This window comes from Egretta garzetta, unplaced genomic scaffold (assembly GCF_000687185.1).
Source record: "Egretta garzetta isolate BGI_Z169 unplaced genomic scaffold, ASM68718v1 scaffold553, whole genome shotgun sequence".
NCBI classification, from domain to species: Eukaryota; Metazoa; Chordata; class Aves; order Pelecaniformes; family Ardeidae; genus Egretta; species Egretta garzetta.
Window position 1 is genome coordinate 1,287,580 of NW_009259328.1, and position 19,628 is coordinate 1,307,207.

The following is a 19,628-nucleotide window of genomic DNA, read 5'->3' on the forward strand; positions in this document are numbered from 1 at the left end:
CTGCTGAGTACAGTACTGTGTACTGTGCTGCTCTGCATTCCTGGCAGAAAGATGGGAACCGCTGTGATGGTAGCACAATAATTTCAACATGTTGTGCCAGACTGCTTCCAGCTGGTGGAGATGCTGCCTTTATGTACCATACCAGGAAAAGAATCTGCGTTCCTTGATCAGCTGGTGCAGACTGGCTCAAGCCTGCATTGCATAGCTCTGGGCCCTGTGTGGTTGTCCTGAGATCACTGTGATTTTCTTTCATTTTTTTTCCTCAGCTGGAAATGCATGAAATAATAGTTGGCTGTGTTGCAGCCTACCATGTTTGTGTCTTTATAGGAAGATGCCAAAGGTGTAGATCTCCTGCCTTTAGGCACCAGAGGACCTAAGAACTACTAGAGTAGTATTAGAACAAACTTGGTACAGTTCACGTCCATCTCTCAAGGTTGAAAATGTCCCCTGCTTTCCTTTCAATTCTAGAAGGAAACCCAGAAGTGAAATAACCTGACTGGGGCCCTAGGATGAAACAGTGGTTGAGCCACATCAATTTGTACATTCACATCACTGAATCTTGGGTGGAGTTTAATGATGTAGGAATGACAATCTGCGTATTTGTATCCCAATCTTCCCTTGAAGCTTTTCAGCATCTGCCTCTGTATAGGAACCCCTGTCTTCTGGGAGGGAGTTCAAAGGCAAGTAACACAACGCAGGGCTGGAAGCTTCCTCACTTCTAGACCTTGACTGCCTATGTCCTAGGACACTTCTTAGCCAGCTACAGAACTCCCACTGGCAAGGGGAGCAAAGGGGCTCAAAAGCTGTTAATAAATGAAAACAATCAGAGTACCTAACTCTTGATCTTGGGAAGAATCGCACAGAAGAAATAGCTCTGATAAATACAGTATTTTATACTTTATCCGTTAAGTTGAAGCTTTATACACAACCTTAGCAAACTTAGGCAGTAGCCTTTAAAACCACAGTGTTTGTAGTCAATTTAATACCCTTGCTTCTATTGTTTCTAGCTTTAATAAATACGTTCCTCTTGCGTCAAAGCACTCCACGCTTAGTTCTAGATCAAAGGCCAACTTTCATGTTTGAAAGACCAAGTGAAATGAGTTTTCAGCTGTGAATTATTCAAAAGTGGGAGTAGGAAGGAAAGAGACTTTAATGTTGTGATAAAAATGTTACCCTCTGGTTACTAAAAATTTCTCAACTTCAGCCATCTTCTCAGAAGTCTGTTTGGACTGAGGAGAATCAGCTCTCAGTGACCCCTGATTCACCCTGACTGGTTAAGGTTGTTTCAGGAGACTCTCTTCAGAGATTCTCATAGCTTTATTGGGGTCGGTGAGAATGTGCCACAAAGAACTGGGGATCAGATTTCACACAGTCAGCACTCCTGCACTAAGCTTATCTGCACAAAAGAGAATCTGGATATATAAATGAAATAGCTCCTTCCTCAAGATGGTGCAAAAGCTCTCTCATCAGAGTATCTCTACAGCTGTGTGAGGAAGAAGGCATGGGAGAAATATGAATCCCCCCTAAACCAAACAGATGGAGCATGCAAAAATCGGTGAATTTCTAACAGTCATGTTGCGCTTATGCTAACTTGGCCCTGGCTACACATTTCCCTTTGCAAGGTAAACCTCAACTGTTGCTGTTATTTGCTCTTTGCATATACCATAAAGCATACAGGATACAAAACATGGAAGATTCAGAGATGCAGGAACATCTCTAAGTTAAACAGTTTTCCAATTTGATACTGAAGTTAAAATTTCACTTCTGGTTTGGTAGTTGCCCTCAGTACTTCGCAGTGCCTCTTTCACCATTTAATTACCCTGTGTCTCTTCTGGATGCTTGGCTGAAGACACAGAACTCCTATAAATTGTAAGAGATGCTGGGCCTGAGTCAGCAGCACGCCTTTGGCCATGTTAGACAGACTGGCTGAAGAGCAGAAAAAATATGCAGAGAGGATCAGCATGTTTTACCATATATGCAAGAGCCCAGTTACCAGTTATAAAAAGCCTTAGGGGTAGGTGTCATTTGGAATTTAGACCCAGTCTGAAATAGCCCAAACCGTTTAGGCAATATAGTGACTCACGGATAATGACTTTGAAAAAGACCTCATGTAACCACGTATGAAGGGCAGGCTCAAATCCTCAATGCTCCAGGTAGCTGTGCCTTTAAAGGAGCTGACATTCATTTAACCTCCCTGGTACACAGTGTCAGATAACCAATGCTCTGCTGAACAACAGATAGAAAGCTGACAGACTTCCAGAGGAGCAAGCTACGTTTACATAAGGCATATTCCATAAGGTCTTTTGAAAAGGTACACCCAGATCTGAGAAAGAGAGCAAGCAGTAACAACTGCACTTAGCAATGTGTGCAGTGAACAGACTCGAGAGCAGGTGACAGGCTCGGCTAAAGTGCATTTCTAATCTTAAAAGCGACTCTTAAGAGTGACGTTGTGGAGGACTGCTTATATCAGTCTGTCTTTTCTTCATTTTATAAACAAGTTTTTCCTTGAACTACCAAGTCTGCCCACTCCGAGAAAGGCTAAAGGCAAGCAGGGTTTCTCCTGACTCATCCTTCATAGACAGCAATTCAAGATGTGTAAGCGAAACTCATTTTACCCTACCCGTCATGGAAACTGTTAGCTCAGCGGTACTTTTCTTACTAAAAAGTAACTAGCATGGTTATTTGAAGGACTGCAGGAATGGTTTAAGGTGACTTAACTGAAATCCTGCTGAGAGATTCAAAGCATCACAATCAGACCAGAAGGCATGTTTTACAGTTACAGTCACCATTAGAAATCTCAAGCTGTCACTAGCATGAAATAATCTAAACATTAAAATTGATCAGATCACAATTAATCATATCACAAGTTGGTTTTCTTGCTCTGTTCTTGGAGCTTAGAGAAAGCTCAGTCTAATTAGTTTTTCTTCCATTATTTTCCAGGATGGTAAATAGCAAGGAATGACCAGAGAAAGTTCGGGCTGTTGCTCATCTAAACTTGACAACTGCAAAATGTCCTTTTCTTGTCCATATCCTACTCCTGCAGCAGCTGTACAACTCCCCAGTTTTTTATCACTGAAAGGCTTTCACTTCCCACCTTCTGTTGTCTTTAAGAAAAGTACTGGGCAAGACACAGAACCTCATTAAAGTCACACTAAAAAGATAAAGGGTCTGTGGCTTTGTATCAAATTCTCTGGCTATGAATCTGTGCAAGCACGGTGCTGAAATGTCAGTGGTGGCCCTGACTGCCTTGTAATGCAAACAAGGGTCTGTCTGTGGTTGGCAAACCCAGTACATATATTTAGAATATATGATTCCAAAAAATGAAAGTTCTTATTGTGACTAAGTAGTTAAGTGATTAGATCTGACATTTAACTGCTATTTTACTTTGGATTAGCATTTCCATAATCTCACTTTCTTTCTAGAGAGGGAAACTAGATTCATTAACAGAACTTGTATCTACTGAGTTTCACTTACTAATACCTTTGCACAGTTCTGTTTGGTTTGTAAATAATGTAGGACATATATAAACAAATATATAAATAAACAAAAAGCTGTTTTCATTGACTTGATTTTTATTGTTGTTTTTCCTTCTTCCTAAAATTAGGACACTGAATCCAAACTCCTTCACAAAGCAAACTTACTCAAGACGTTTTGTAGCCGTCTCTACAAATTAGGGAGAGCCCCATCAGGAGTCAGTCTCCCCTTGGAGAGAAACTCAAGCGCTTGCCCCCAGCTGATAACAGGAGTGCAGGGGCTCCTCCCACCCTCCCACATAAAACAAGGCACTGAACATCAAGGATCCAGTTTCAACCACAAAGCAGTCGTTATCAGCACCAAGGCATGTCTTTGTTCTCATCCTGGCTCTTGACCTGTATCATGAAGGTAAGTATGTTTGACGGTGGCTTTTCCTATGCATTTCTGTTGTATGGGATAAGCAAGAATGAACAGCCATGGAAGTCTAACGACCTTGTTCCAACAATTCCAGTTGAAATCCTGGCCTGATCTAAGTATATATACCACTCTTCATGCAACACTGTCTTTAATGAAACTTCTGCTTACTTTAAAGACCTAGAAGGGTAATATTTTACATCTACTGTATATACACAGCAAGCACGCATTTTTCAAAATCCTGTTAATCTATGCATCTTTACTGCTGCTCCATGGAGTTTGGATGGTACGTTGACCATGTTGATAGTATAACATCCAATACTATATTATTTGATTATGTTATTACTGGCATCACAGAGAAATCCATGGTTACATGATGGTGGCAGGTCTGAGACTAAAACCCAGAATTCTGTCCCAAAAGTGCTTATGGTTGTAACTGTTGACCCGGAGGACTAGCATCCTCTCCCTGGTTTTGCCTCTGCTGAGATGCTGAATTGCTACTAGAGCAGTTTATGATGCCCAACAATTTAGTGCTTCCTGCTGCGCTTACGAATGAACTCATGACACTCTAGCCCACCCAGAATTATCAGAATCATCAGAGTAATCTAGTCATCAGCTTTATGTGGTAAAGAAAATGAAAGAGTTTTTTCTCTCCAAAATTGTATCACTTCTGCACTGTCTTAGGCTATAATTTTTAGTCTCAGCCCTGCCCCAGATGTACAAAAAAATCTAGTTTGCTATTTAGTAATATGGTGTGACTGTTCTCTTCTAAGAAAAAGAGAAGCTGGTGATAGTTCTAAATTTTGTAACAGTCATATGGGAACTCACTCCCCTGCTCAGATTTGGTTCCTGGTTTTCCATGTCTCCATCTATAAAGCAATATATATCACATGGAGAATTCAAGGGTGTTGAGAGCCTGTGTGAGAAAGGCAAACAAAATGTTAACTATTACATCATCTTAGAATATCAAAGTGGCCAGGTACAGAAAGTTCTTTAAGAAATCCAGGATTTTGTTAATGTTATTTTGATTTTAATTTTGTTGAGTATTAACCCATAAGAATGAGGGCATAAGGCATATTTTAGTCAGTAGGAAGAATCCAGTTAAGTCTATCAGGAGTTAAAAATGATTCAAAAAGAGACCAGATAGAGTAGCCTACTTTGATTCTGGGGAAAAAAATATCTTTAAGCACTATAATAAATTGTATAATCTAAAAATTAATTTATTTGGAATAGCCTATTTGTTCATTTTAATACTGGTGGATTCTTATTTGCTACAGACATTCAGGCATCTGCGTGCTTGCCCTTCCCAAGTCTGTATATTGCAGTTTTGAAAGCACGTGCCTCCTTTGGGCTTGCGTTTCTGATCTGTATAAGCAACCATAAATCATACTCAAAAATCATGAGAAAGAAACCGAGTAAAAATACTGTAACAACACTGAAGAAGCAAGTCAAAGCCAGTAACAGAATGGTATTGCTAGGAAACTGAGCTCCTTGAAAGTATTCTTTGTACATATGTTTTTTCACCACTGAACCTATTACAGCTAATTCAGATAATTTCCCTGTACGTGAACGATTAGGTCAAAGGAAGTACAAAGTATACATTATAAATGAATGTTCAGCTTATTGATAAGTTTAGATCATGATACGTGAAGAATGAGGGGCATACTTATCTCCCTATATGAAGGAAATACTTCTTAAAGTAGGTATTTAAGCTTTTCGGCTGATGGCATAAACAACATAGTCAGCTATGGTTTGGAACTGTGTTTAAAAAACGTGTTGATGAAAGCCATGTATTAAGCAAAACAGCACTCTAGCTCAGAGATCTGAATCTGGTTAACATTTGACAGACGGGTAATTTTTCACTCCCAGTGAAACAAGAGGGAGAGATCACATCCTTCCGAGTCTAAAGCAAAATCCTCACATTGGAGGAATTAATGTAAAATGGTTTGGCTCTGCTAATCCTGGCACACTCTGTACTCAAAAGAGAGGGACAAGATCTTCCAGAAAGTAACCCAAATAATAAAAATGAGAGTCCACTTCTTTCCATAAAGACCCCAAATTTAGATACTGCAAGTTAGACTGCGTGGATACTCTCATCCCCTCTCAAAAATATAATTAAGGTTGCTCTCTTTAAAGTTACAGGACTGAAAAACCTTTGGTTTTGAACTTACATTATCTATGCCTTCCACAATTATCTCCGTATCATTGGTTTTAAGATCTGCCTTTTCCACAATACAGATTCCTAGATTAATGTTTTTTACCATGTCCCAAAAAAGAAAGAATTAAGTCAATGAAGTAGAGAGTAACGTGCCTGCAAGAAACAAGTCAGGGTAGGTAGGAAGCAATCTTTCTTTAGAGATTAGTTGAAAAGAAACTGTTTATTAGTGGCAGCTACATAGCACACAGATTAGGGTTTGAATAAAATACACTTGCATTTGAGAATTAAACAGAAGAATTTCTATTTACTCTAATGCACAGGACTCACTGTCTGCTTTCCAAATATTTACATGCTAAAAGCTTAAGGCTTCTTGTGTGTTCTGCTGTCAAGAACCCGCTTCTCTATATTTCTTGGTGATAAAAATACAAAAAGTCGATGAATCATGACCAGTAGTGGTAGCTCAGTCCTTACTGTTAAGTCATCTAAGCAGCACCCCATTTTCTTTTTATAACTGCCTTAGGCTACCATGTAGGCTTCCCAGAATATCTGGCTGTATTTCCTGCCCAGCACAAACATTTCTGCGCCATCCATCATAGAAGAAGCGCTGCCATGTACATTCAAAGCTGTATACAAACACATACCACACTTAAAACCACTTTAAGCCAGGTAACTTATTAAATAGGATGTAATATATACCCCAAAATGATACTTTGGTTTTCAATATTATAAGGGCTTGTACTGGGGCTATCCATGCCTTCTCATGGAGGACTCTTCCCAGGCAGGGAAAAGCCCCACTGACAGAGCTCAGTGTGGTGTCACACATTTTCTGTCCTGGTGGTCACACCTGCTTTTCAATGGTAATTCTATCGTGGGTTGTGCTGACCTCAAAAGGCTCCTTGGTGGTAGATAGTCCATAGCTGCTTCCAGTTCCCTGGAGACCAGCCCACTCTCAGCATTCACTGGACTTTCTGCCCTGAGCACCTTCTCCAAGTCCTGTGGACCAAGCAGAGAATTTTCTGAGACAGCCTTACTACTTCTGAGCTCTCTGACAACTGCTGTGTCAGCTCACACTGACTGACACAATCTGTGTGCATCCTGAATGTTAGAAAACAGAAAAACAGCAGATGAGAAACTCCCTTAAGAAGTCAGCATGACTGTTTTACCAATTCAAAAAAAAAAAAAAAGAGTTAGTCAACAGGCAAATTGCCAATGGGCAAATTGCAAGAATCTTTGACTCATCATTAAGCCATAATCTGAAGCACTTTCAGGTAGGTTTATCAGGCTGCTAGACAGCAGCAGGAAGAGAAAGCTAAGGCTTTGAGTCATTTAAGGAAAAACCTTGATGAGAAGAACAACTCTATGGAAAAGTTGCATCAATACAGGAGACTAGTAAGTTTTCCACGTTAGGTATGCTTGACATGATAGACACTGAAGCATCACAGTGACAACAGCAGTTCCTAAACTGTGATATTCACTGCTGGGGGTAAATAATATCAGTTTTCTCGTGTTTCCTTTTAAGAGTTTGCTAATTGGGACAATGAGAATGAAGGGTTAACTGTGAACCAGGAGGATCAAGGAGAACCAAGAGGAACTGTGATACAAAGAATAACAGAAAAACTAGAGGATGAGAATGCAGCAGCAGATGACAGAGGGCACGTTTTTACCATCTCTTCCCAGTTCATGCCACAGCAGGCCACCCAAGGCAGAATGCTTCCTGTGTGTATGTAAAGTGGCATCACTTAGAGCTGACAGAACTACTTCAGACTGGCTGCCCAAGTTTCAAATTTAGTTGAGCAAATATGAATACCAAATGCCAACTATGCCAAGGAAACAGGCTAATGTTACATAATTTTCCCAAACCAGTCTTAAATGTGTCAGGAATGAAAAAAAAAGATAGAACCTTCTTTATGCAATGGAGAAAACTGACAGATAATGTTAGTTACTCTGTTCAGGGTCTCTGTTTTACAGTTCTTTTACTCTGCATTTGTTACTTAGGAAGCTGCTACAGAGAAGCTGCCCTGTCAAAAATTAATTATCAAGCAACTTCAGTGTTACACACAGTCTATATATTCAATGTATTGGCAGACCAGTGTTCTCGTTCTCTCCCAAGTGGAGTTTTGCTGCTGCAGTGTCCTTTGTTCCATGGCAAGACAAATGCTTTTTCTGTTTTTCTTGATTTGCACTCTCTCCTGGCAGCAAACAAGCCTGCTAAAACTCAGATAAATAAGCAGGTGAAGTGTGAGGGCAGAAGTTGAGCATTTACCACCTAGCTAAATGAACTTTATTCCCCAGAGGCTGCAGGAGGAACAGTGGTTTCGTGAGCTACATGTGGGATGGGCAGTCTGAACCCTGTATTCTAATCTGGGCTCTGCTGCTGACTCATCATGTCACCTTTGGGAAATAACTGCCTTGATACGCTTGTTTTTTCTTCCGTGAAGCGGTCGTACGCCATTGTAGACACTAGTTACCATAGTTACAGATCCTAGAATAGTTAGGATGAACAATTTCTCAATCAGATAAACTGGCAATCCTTCATTTTGTTCTCTGCTACAGGAAGAAAGGGTCAGAAGTGACAGAAAGTTGAAAAGTAAGTTCAAGCAAGGTAATTTGGCTCCTTAATATCAAAGGCCAGATTTATTCCAGTTGCATACTGTGAAAGCAAGGTAAAAACCTGACACCTGCTCACCAAAGGCTGGGTGGAATATGGTGGCCCATATTAATCCTAAACAGAACCAGTAGTTGCAGTTATGTGTGTATCAAACAAGCCATCGTAACTTGGAAAATCTGACCTGTGAGATTGTCAGCAGTGACCTGCTGCCAAGCAGCCTGTTCTTATTTATTCCACTAAAGTCAACCTTGCTGACACAAGCCTTTTTTTGAAGGCAATCTGCTTTGTGCATGCCTGTCCTGTTACTAGGGAATGAAATATCTCTGTGTTTTTGTAAATCCCCGCTCTTGCTTTTGGAAGTCTGGTCACACAAATCTGTTGTAGAACTGACCTATTTGCATCTTTGATTTCTATTTACTTACCCCTAACCTTTCCCAGCTATTCTTTACATTTTGATGAACTCTTCTTGCCTCCTTTCCCAAGCCCTGCCATAAGATAAGTAGAGGATTCAGACTATTTGGTTTTGGCCAGTGCCAAGGTCTGCACTCTCGGCAGCATGCTGATCATGGCTGCAATTCCTGGCTTGCAGGGACTTGGGATCCAGTTACATTTGCTGGCATCAAGCAGACTCTACAGACCACTGTGAAATACTGAATCTAAAAATAAAAAGAGTGGAATAGTATGAAACCAAAGAGAAGCGGGATATTAAAATGCCAGGAAGACTGTAGAAAAGTTTGGAAGAGGAACATAGGCAGTTGCAGGGGAAAAATGCTAACGTCTTGGGGGAGTTTAAATTAAGGCTATGTGTTTGCCTTTTTTAGCTCTGTCACCCATGTGACGCTCAAGAGTTCAGCCTGTGGGTCCAGGTATTTCTGCTAACACAAAGAATGCATTAGAGCCTTTTGGAAAGGCAAATCATTCTCCGCTTCTTGCCTTTGCCCTCCTGAGGAACAGTTAACCCCAGGTGCACTTGGTTTCTGTTTGCATGCATCCTCCCAGCTGGGGTCCTGTCTCAGCCTTTGGATTTCTCCTTCGGATCAAAACCACTACTGATGGTGCCAGTGGGCAAGCTGGGTGTGGGAAGAAGTTTCAGGCTCTGGTGAGTCTCAGGGGGAGCAGGACTGGGGGGAATATAATTTTCACAGCTTTTGCAGCGCTTTTAATTGTACAGTGACATATAAAAGACTAGTGAATCTGTGAATCCAGGCTAAAGGGTCGGGATTAAATACTTGCTGGACCTGCTTCACAAGGTTAAATTAATTAGTCTGAGATCACATAGAAAAGCCTAAGTGCTATTTCTAAGGGGCATTTTATGATTCTTGCATGAAGAATTTGGTGGGAATTCCCTCATTTTCTCAGGAAAGATCTAATAATCTTTGAAATTGTCTTTTCCTATGAAAATATTAAACCAGCACAAGAATTACGTTTTACCAAGTACAGAGTTTCATTTTTAAGTGCAACATTTGTTGTGATTGTCTTTCACTGACCAGCACGGTTCCATTTTATGGTTTCAGACTGCCTGTGTTTGAATTGTTTGTAAAAATTCTTTCTAGCTTTAATTGAGGTCTATTTGCAGGAGACTTTATCCCTGCCTCCTTTTTGATGCCTTGAAATTAAAACCACGATGACGGTGAAACTGAGGTTTAAAAGTGGATGTGTGTTTGCATAACAATGTATTATATATACACAATACTAGGGCTCCATGGCTACCCGTAATTGCAGTGATAGTGTATCTGCAGTGGTAGATCCTTGGAAGTTTGCGTATAGGTCAGAAGTTTCCAAGTGATGACTGAGATATATTATGGATTGCATTTTCCAAGTATGCCACAGTTTAGTCATGGGACTCATTAGCATTTGAGAGAGCTGTGAAGTTCTGCTCCTTCATACTGAACTGAAAGTTCAGCTCTGTGTACCTGAACCAGCCCTGTTTCATGTTGCTGAGATACTGCAATGTCTCATCTCACCTCTTACTTCAGCTTCTTAATGCATTGTTGCAATGGAGTCTTGCTTCCTTGGCCTTGTGTGTTAAGCAATTTTTAGATTTGCTTTGGTTCTTGATCTTAGGTGCAGTAGCTTGCGCTGTGCTTTCCAAAAAAACCTAGAAGTTATCTCGTGCCCTTATTAAGTGGATGTCTAAAACTTCATGGGTGTTTTTGTTGGGGTTCCTTCTAGTACTCTAAGACAAAACCTCTATTGTCCCAACTGGGTGACTTTGAAAGTACTTCACATGCAGCATTTTATGCAAGTTAATTGTTTTTTAATAGTATAGCTAAAATGGAATGTTATAATAACATATAAAAATTTAAAAGACACAATCCAAATATTTTAAAAACTGTACTGCTAATTTACATTTCTTCATTTCCCTCATTAACTCTGTAGAATAAATTTGGACCTATATATTTTAATGTACAGCTAATGGAATCATCAGGCAGGCATCTGAAGCTGTTTCACTGTCTCTCAGGCTGCGTGTGTTGTAAACAAAAACCACCTAAAAATAAACATGCAAAACGCCTGTTACTTATGTACATGAACCTGGCAGATTCCTTTACAGTTTTGCAGCACAGGTTTGCAACTTAACAACTGATTAAGTGCACCTTACGCTGAGAGATTCTGAGAGTACAAAGAAACTAAACACACTGCTCTACTGTCCTACGCAGCTCACCAGGTCGGTGAGTCCGATTCAGTGTAACTCAAGGCAGAGTCTGTGTGAGGACTCAGAGCTGTTACAAAATAGCCAGGCTATGGCAGGATCTGAACCCCATTGAGCCAGGCACTGTACCCATATAGCAGAGGTTTGCCTTTTTCCTCTTCAGCCCTGCTGGGCTCCTGTGATACCTCATCTAACTATTGATTTCAACTATAGAACAAATCCTTTGAAGCCTCTGTTTAATAAAGATGAATGAATAGGCTGAATTTCTCATTAATACAGAGAACCGTCAAACTCGCCCCCCAAAGATTTAGGTTTTACATTTTTTCCCTAGATAGTCCGAGGTTTAATACATTTCAGCTATTTATTTGGAATTCATTTTAAGGAAATAACAGTCATTCATATCCTCTGGTAGAGAAAAAAAATCCCAAGCTTTTTGATGACTGTCCACAGTTGGACAGTATCTGGCAGCAGGTCAGAAGCTGCAAGAAAAGCAGTAATATCTTCCTTTATCAAAGCCTATGTCAGCCAGGATGTTCAACACACAGGAAGGCCTGGAGTTTCTGCCTGACTCTTTAAATTCTTCAGCTGCCTCAGAATTACAACTTCTCTTAACTCCCTCAGTCTTTTTCAGGTTCTCTCCTTCTGTGCATCCACATTCCTGTGAAATCCTTCCTCTCACCACTCAGTAAAAATAAGTTATTACATGTGTTGTATGAAACCCTACCCTACCTTTTCTTATAACTGAAACACACATCAAGACAAAAGGTAGGGGAGATGCAATACCAATTCCTCTTTTCCAAAATGGGGAACTGAGGCAGAGGCTAAGTAAGTTGCTCAAGGGGACAGAGTTTCCACTACTGGTAAGGGAAACTAAACAGACTCACTGAGGCTCACGGGGAACTCCAGGTAGCACAGAGGAAAAGACAAGCAGGCTTTTGTACCAGAAAGATCCATTGTAACTGTAGGACAGAATGATGTCAAAATAAACTAACTTTCAGGAGTGGCAGAAAGATAAAGTCTTGAAGGAAGGTCAAGATCAGCAAAAAAGAATTGTAGAAACCTGAAAGATGCTTAGCACAGTCCCCTATCTGTTTCAATGTAGTGAGGAAACCAAGTGATAGGAATATAATTTATCGTCTATCTTCATCTTATCTTCTATCTGATGTGCCTTCTAAGTAAAGAGTAAATGTGTTAGAAGTCTCATGCAAAGTCTGGGCGTTGTGTTCTGCCTTTATTGCATATCTCTGGAAGCACAAACAGTGATCATGGGGTATGCTCTGGGGAACATGCAAAAGTTTGTTGAGAGGTTTGACACAGATGTCTTAAGTTTCAGGGCTTCAACATTTAAACTCTCTCTCCACCATGAGAAAATACATGCAGAAGCCCATGCTGTTAACTATCTCAATTTGCTAGGGGCTGTAAATGAACAAGTGATTCAGCCTGTAAATAAAACCAGCAAGAGGAACTTTATCAGTCTATAAGATGTCAATAGAAACATCCTTAACCAAAGCAACTAACTCACCAAAGTTGAAGCACCTGCTTGAAAGGCTGGGCACATTACAGCTTCAAAGAAATAGTTGGAAAATGCCTAATAGAGCAAAGTGTACTATTTTTCCTTCTTGAACAATTGATTCTTGCTATTTTATCCATATGGAGACACACAAACAAAGTATCACCTTAGGGCAGAGAGCCAGCATGAAAATTTACAGTCCAAATAATCCGTTGGCAAACTAATAAGCAACAGAAATCAGGATTTTGTATTTGGAAATGTCAAGTGGGCATAGTTATCCAGACCACTTAGATGAATAGGGTCTATTTTGTGTCGTGTTCTCAGACACCTTTAAAATATAGCTTACTGCCTTTACATGCTTCATGTAACTCCATCTATTATTCTGTACTTTTTCTTTTGGTTGTGTGTAGCTATAAATGTTCCACAGAAGTCTGCTAGGTTTTTGTTAACAGAGTTGTCTAATATAAGCCAGGTGTTTCCGCATGCATTTTCACTGCTGTAAGCAGCAGGTGCTAGCCAGACTGACACTGAGAACAAGTTAAGTGTGTGCACAGACTGGGGTGTGCTACCAAAATTCCTTGGTTATTGGATGGTCATAGAAACATTAGTAATTCAAGACCTGCAGTGTTGAGCAGTGTTTACTGAACTGTGTACTAACCCTGCCACCTTTACTTGTTGCTGTATTTTAGGCTCACAAAAACAGTATAGTGGAGTTAGAAATAACCCTCCAAAGATCCAGGTCACAACTCACTTTTACTGGTTTCTGAAGTAATTAACTAAGGTTAACTCATTTTACCTAACTTTGTATGGTGTCCTTTATTTTTTGCATTATTTTAAAGAATGATTGCTGGAGCAAGTTGAATATGTTGTGTCTTGAGTATTACTGAGGCTGGAAAGCAGCCAGAACAACTAAGGAGCAAAACTAGGCAGTTTTTCCATATCTACAATAAAACTCAAATCTCTAGAAAAGTTATCTAAGGAACCCAGGCTGAAAACAACAAATGAAAAAGAAATGACACAGATAGGGCCATGCTATAAGGAAAAAAGTTAAGCATTTTATGATTTTGGACAGAGTTTCCTGCACAGTTGTATCACTGCATTCCTCTTATTCCTCAGAAAAATCTGAGTCAACACACTGCCACTTCAGCAGCTACATTCAGATTCTCATTCTCTTAGAGAGACAGACCTTAGAGAGACAGATCAAAAGCTGTTGCCCACCCTTGCCCATTCATACGTGAAATAAACGATGGTCCTCTAGCCAAAGACCAAAATGTTGTGTATATGTCCACCCAGTATTCTAATTATTTGGTTCCTCAGCTATGGTACAATTTGTTGAGTATTGTTCCATGCTTCTTTAAGAACAAGAAGACTATGCTTACTGTGTTTTGAAATGTTAGAGTACATTTCAAGAAAAAAACCACTTTGCTCTATGAGCAGCAAAACTGAAGCAGCTTCACTTCAGATTTATATGGTCTAATCCATAAAGTACCTTTGCTCCCCACTATAATAAATAAGGATATCTTAACTGTGTTTCTCATTTCAATGTCACCCCCATAGGGCAAAACCCTCACACACTGTGGCTAATTCAGCTTTCGGTAAATGGTGACTGGCCAGCCTGCTACAGTAAACAGTACAATGTACAGTGGTTGGTTTCTGAGTTCTTTCTTTCCTTCAGCTGGGGAATGTATATGGTTCCTTTTTCTGTCTTCAGCTGCTGACTTCCAAGAAACTTTAGAAATTTAATTATTTTTGAGACCTTGGCTCATGTCTCAAATATGCTTGAAATTTGGAGCAAGAGATAGACTGAACCACTACATAAGCTTCCTTTCCTTAGGAAAGCAAGATAATCAGGATTGTTCCATATAAAGCCCCACACCCAAGTGACTGGAAGTGCATTTTTTTTTACAAACATAGACCTATGACAAACAACAGCCATCAGAACCCCTTTGTCCAGTGTCCTTTTTCTTGGCAGTGATACATGCTTGTACTTGACAATGAAGCAGTTTGTCGTCTGCTTTGAAGAAGTTTACAAGTTAACAGTAATGTCAAGTTATATTCCCAACTTAATTCAGTTGAATCCAAATCATTAACACATTACCATTTATCAGGCTGTAGGAGAAAAAATAACAAAATGGACATGTAGTAAGATTTTTTTCCAAAATGATAGGTTATTGTGTTTTTTTCCCTCTAAGCTCCAAAGCTATACTGTTTTAATTTAATTGGCAGATATCCCATACTTCTTTAAAATCCGAAGCAAAAAGATTGGGATGAGTATTCTGGGCATTCATAGTATGTTAGATTAATATTGTTGGCTATCTACTCTGCATACCACAATTAAGTCAGCACTCCCTCATCTGCTAGCTAGTCTGGATTCTGTTGTTGTAGTTGATGTGGTTGCTACCAACTTTATTTTTAAAGCCCGAATGCTACCTTTTTTTTCTGGTTTTTGCATGTTCCTATAGTATGGATTTTGCCGTGTGCTGGGGTGCTCTCTGCTCCTTCTAGTCTCTTTCTAGGTGGGGGAACATGAGAACATTGGCTGTACTTTTCTTCCCGAGCACAAAGATACTATAACACTCCTACTGGGAAAGCCAAATGAGGGTAGTGGTGCCATACCTGTAAAGAAGAGCAGTAGATGCATGCAAAGCCAAAGGATAGACCAGCGTTTGCAAGAAAATGAACTGTGTTGCCTTTGCCACTGACCTGATCCTTGCACCCTATTCTATTTATGTAGTTCTCCCACAAAATCTGTGTTTGGATTTATTTCATTTTTATTCATACTGCACTGGAAGTTTAATTGACTACTTGTTCATTTTGATACTCGGAATTACATTAACTTTTACAGTCAATTGAATACAAGCAGATCCAGTTTGATACTCAAATTTAATACTTGCTCATTTTGATTCCAGAAGGTGTACAGAAGTCCCTGCCTAAAGAACCTCATGTCTGAGGATCCTTAGCTTGTTCCCTCCTTTGAATATTTCCAACCAGGGGTCACTCTTTTCCCTTCCCTCAAATTTGGTGAGAATCGGCTTTTGTTACCCTGGAATGTGTCAGGTAGCAGTAAGTGTTGGGGCATTAAGACAGAAACCTTCTTACTTTGGTGGCAGCAGAGAAAGATTCCAGAATTCTGTCACAAGGTTTTATTCTACTCTATCTATTGTACCCTTATTCATTTGCAGTATGAGAAGAAAGCATAAGTAGTTCCATAAAGTATGTGGACTTCTACTGAAATGGAAGAATACATCCCTCTGGTGTCCAGACACTCTGGTATGTGAAATGATTGTCTGGTTAGGAAAAGAAAAAAAAAAAAAAAAATCAAAGTTTTGGCAAGCCCTGGTTTTGCATGCCCCAAACACCAGGTAGACACCTGCACAAATATTGTTTGCATACAAATAAAACTTTGTACACAGAAGTCTGGAGAAAAAAGTCTAAAAGATGAACCACACTCTAGAAGCCAAGCCCCAAATCTCCATCTTTTACAGTATGTCATTACTGAAACAGTGATTAGTTTAAAGTAAGTGTATTAAAGGAAAAAATAGAATAAATAATTTTGCTAAATGATGACAGATTCACAGCCTCTGACACTGGGACTTTACTAGCATTTTTCACTAGTTGACTGAATTTCATTCAGAGGTATTTTTAGCTGCACCTGTAGGTTGGTTTTGCTTTTGTAAAATATCTATGCACATACCTACCATCTTTTAAACTTTCCCACTGTATCCACATGCTGATCCGAGCAGCACCATACACATAAAGAATCATCTCATAGAGATCTTTGTCAACAAGCTATCTGAAAGAGATGATCCTGCTTTATAATATCCACAAGATTTATGATGTCCTTTTCTCTGTCTAAAAATGGGGACCCTACAGGTGGACAATGCAGGACTTAAGCTGTTCCTAAGCAGGTCTCAAACATGTCAACTAGTGTTGAAAGCTCTTCCAAGCCTGGAATGTTATGTCAGAGACTGTTACTGAACCACAGCCTGCTTCCCACTGTTCACGCATGGTGTGTCTTTTCTAATCCAAGTGTGAACTGAAATGGAGAAAAACTGCTTGAACTAAAAACATGACTTAATGGATACCAGGTAAAGGTTTTCTTAAACTGAACTAAAATTAAGTCTTCCCAACCACCAGCTTATTTTCTCTCACTTTTACTTGAGTTATTTAACTTCGTATCACGTACATGGGAATGATTTTACTATTTTTACTAGGAAACTAGAATTTAATCTGTTTGTCTACCAATTCACTGGTACCTAAAAAAGCTGGCTAAAACAGACTATCTTTCCCCAATTTTCATATGGAAAATTATTCAACTTTTTTAATTAGGAAATCTGTAGTGGATTTGAAATGAACCTTGTAGTTATGAGAACTAGATGACATGAAACAGTGCTGGATACAGAATCTTGAAACTTCAGGCAGACAAAGCAATGCTGCTATCTAGAGTAAACACTATACCAGACTTTCTACTGTGAATCCTGTAGTTTCTGTGCCTTCCAAAAGCCAAACTTCAAGTATTTGGGATTGATTGTTTTTCTGGTAAGTGTCTAGCTCAGACTTGTTTTTAAAAAAATGTACTTAAAGATATAAGTAAAAGTCAATGATCTCTTGATGGCAATCGTAGTTAGAAACGCGAATGTTTCATCAGAAACGTAAAAGAAAAATTTCATTAAGTTTACCTCTGTGCTGAAATGGCTTTGTGCTTCAGAGAAAGGCAATGATATAGGCAGACGCTGTCTTAGCGTGTTTTGCAACATTCATTCTGCATTTATCTAGACTGTGTGCCTGATTTCTGAATCTAGTTTCTTCACTATAGGATTTTGCATTTGGCTTACATGCAATGTGTTATTTTTAATTTGAATCTGCATAGTTATATACCTGCAGTGGTAAGTGGAGACTTGCTAGTAGTACAAAAAAAGGATTGTCCAGAAGCAGAACAATGCCATACTGTGGCACACAGGGCCTATCTAGTGACTGACTACAAATAAAAGGAAATGCCCAGTAGACCAGATGGGTAACATTTTAGGGAAACATTTAATCTCCCTACTGGAGAACTGACTTACTTTCTACCCAAAGCTCATGTATACTGAGTGAAAAGCCTGGTTTGTCTTTGTCCTGTACTATTCTCAGGATTCTAGTCTACTTTCCCACATGTGCAAGAAGGTAGAGGCCACAATGAAGGAATGAGCATGATAATAAAAAACCAAACAGACAGCAACCTCTTTGCCTCCCCTCTATGCTCTTGCAGAAAGGAGAAGTCCATGAAGTTGCTGCACTGCAGAACACAGATCTTCAACAGAGGAAAAAGGGACAGCTGGTAAGGACAGAATGTCTCACCTACCACTCAGGATGCCAGCAGGAAGAAGAGGCTATAGGAACAGCCGAAGGAACCGAAGGCAGGACAAATTCAGAGTTTCCAAGCCCTTTTTGGTTTTTTGCTGCCATAGACCCATTATCACTGCATGCTAATTTGCGTTTAATACTGCAGCCTCCTCCCCGCTTTCACATATGCATTGACTTTTACCAGCTAGACATATTAATAGCAGAATCTTTTCAAATCGCAACAGTGCAAGATACTTTATTGTAATGCATTTCCCTAAGTGCAAAATACCAAATAACAAGAATAACCCTGATTTTGCAAAATGGGGAAGAAAAAGTGGGTCAAGCTTAAGCATACTCATTGCTGATCTGATGAATTGCTAACCACCTGAAGCTAGTGGGCAGCAGCAGCAATTGCAATTGCTCATTGAGGTTCTTCTTGCCTTATTAAATCAAGTCAATACTTGCTCAATGATCAGAATCTCTCTCAGCTTCAACCTTGTGTTGGAGCTCAGGGGAGGAGACCTGCATGCAGGCTTCATTGTTCTTCTTACAAGAACTAATAAACAGTATAAAAATGGAAGCATGAGCGATCTGTCTTGCCTGGGGATATTATTGAAACCTGGTTACATGGAGATTCATTCTTATTTGGTGATGGCAACTCCCAATCTGAAGTCACCTGTAGCAGATGAGGAATTCCTTGGGTGTATCAGATACTTCATTTACCTTTGGGCAGGTACCAAGAAAAATTACAGGTTAGTTAGCTAGTTCAAAAGGGAAAAAAAATGCATTGCAATTAGAGAGCCCATTATAAACAGGAGACTAATACCTTGCCAAGCTGTATTCTGGGATGTTGGGATCTGTTCCCAATGCCATCAGATGACATGCAGAAGATGCAGTAAGTACAAGGCTTTGATTTTGAAATTATATACATAAATATATATACACATATATATTATTTTTTTATCTGAGGGAAGATTGTAATCACTATTTAATCAAAGATAATGTTTTCAAGGTGCACGAGCAGCTCTGGTCTTCAGATTATATATTAAAGTTGGCTATATGTTTATAAATCTTGTTTTGTCACGAGCAAGGGTTTTGAATTGTGGATATGGTTTTGCTTTGAACAGTATATCATATATTGCTCACTAAGTACAAAAATATATGGTTACTATCCTGAGAGAGCCAAGTGTTTAATGTATGATAAATTGGTATTTTTGTTGTGAAAAGCATTTAAATACCATACCTAATTTTATATATGGGCTGGAGATAGCTCTAATTCTGTTTCTACAAGGTACATAAGAGACCCTTGTGATAGTTTTGTGTCCTGGTCAAATATGTTTGGCTCATACATTAAATAAATACTGTTCAGAAATACTTTATAAGTATGTGGATCTTGAAGCCCATGTGGCAACACTGACTCTAACAACCAGAACATAGGATTTATACAGTCCCTGCAGTTAGTTTACAAACCAGTGGATGTGCAGCCTAACTG

At 39.5% G+C, this 19,628-nt stretch overlaps 1 long non-coding RNA gene across 1 annotated transcript in view; it reads right to left on the bottom strand.

The window, feature by feature from the left end:
• LOC118452054 overlaps positions 1-19,628 on the bottom strand; it is a 55,815-nt gene that overhangs the window by 4,320 nt on the left and 31,867 nt on the right. The window contains exon 4 of the long non-coding RNA XR_004841697.1: positions 6,930-7,039. This is a non-coding gene — a long non-coding RNA (uncharacterized LOC118452054). The remainder of the gene's footprint in view (positions 1-6,929; positions 7,040-19,628) is intronic.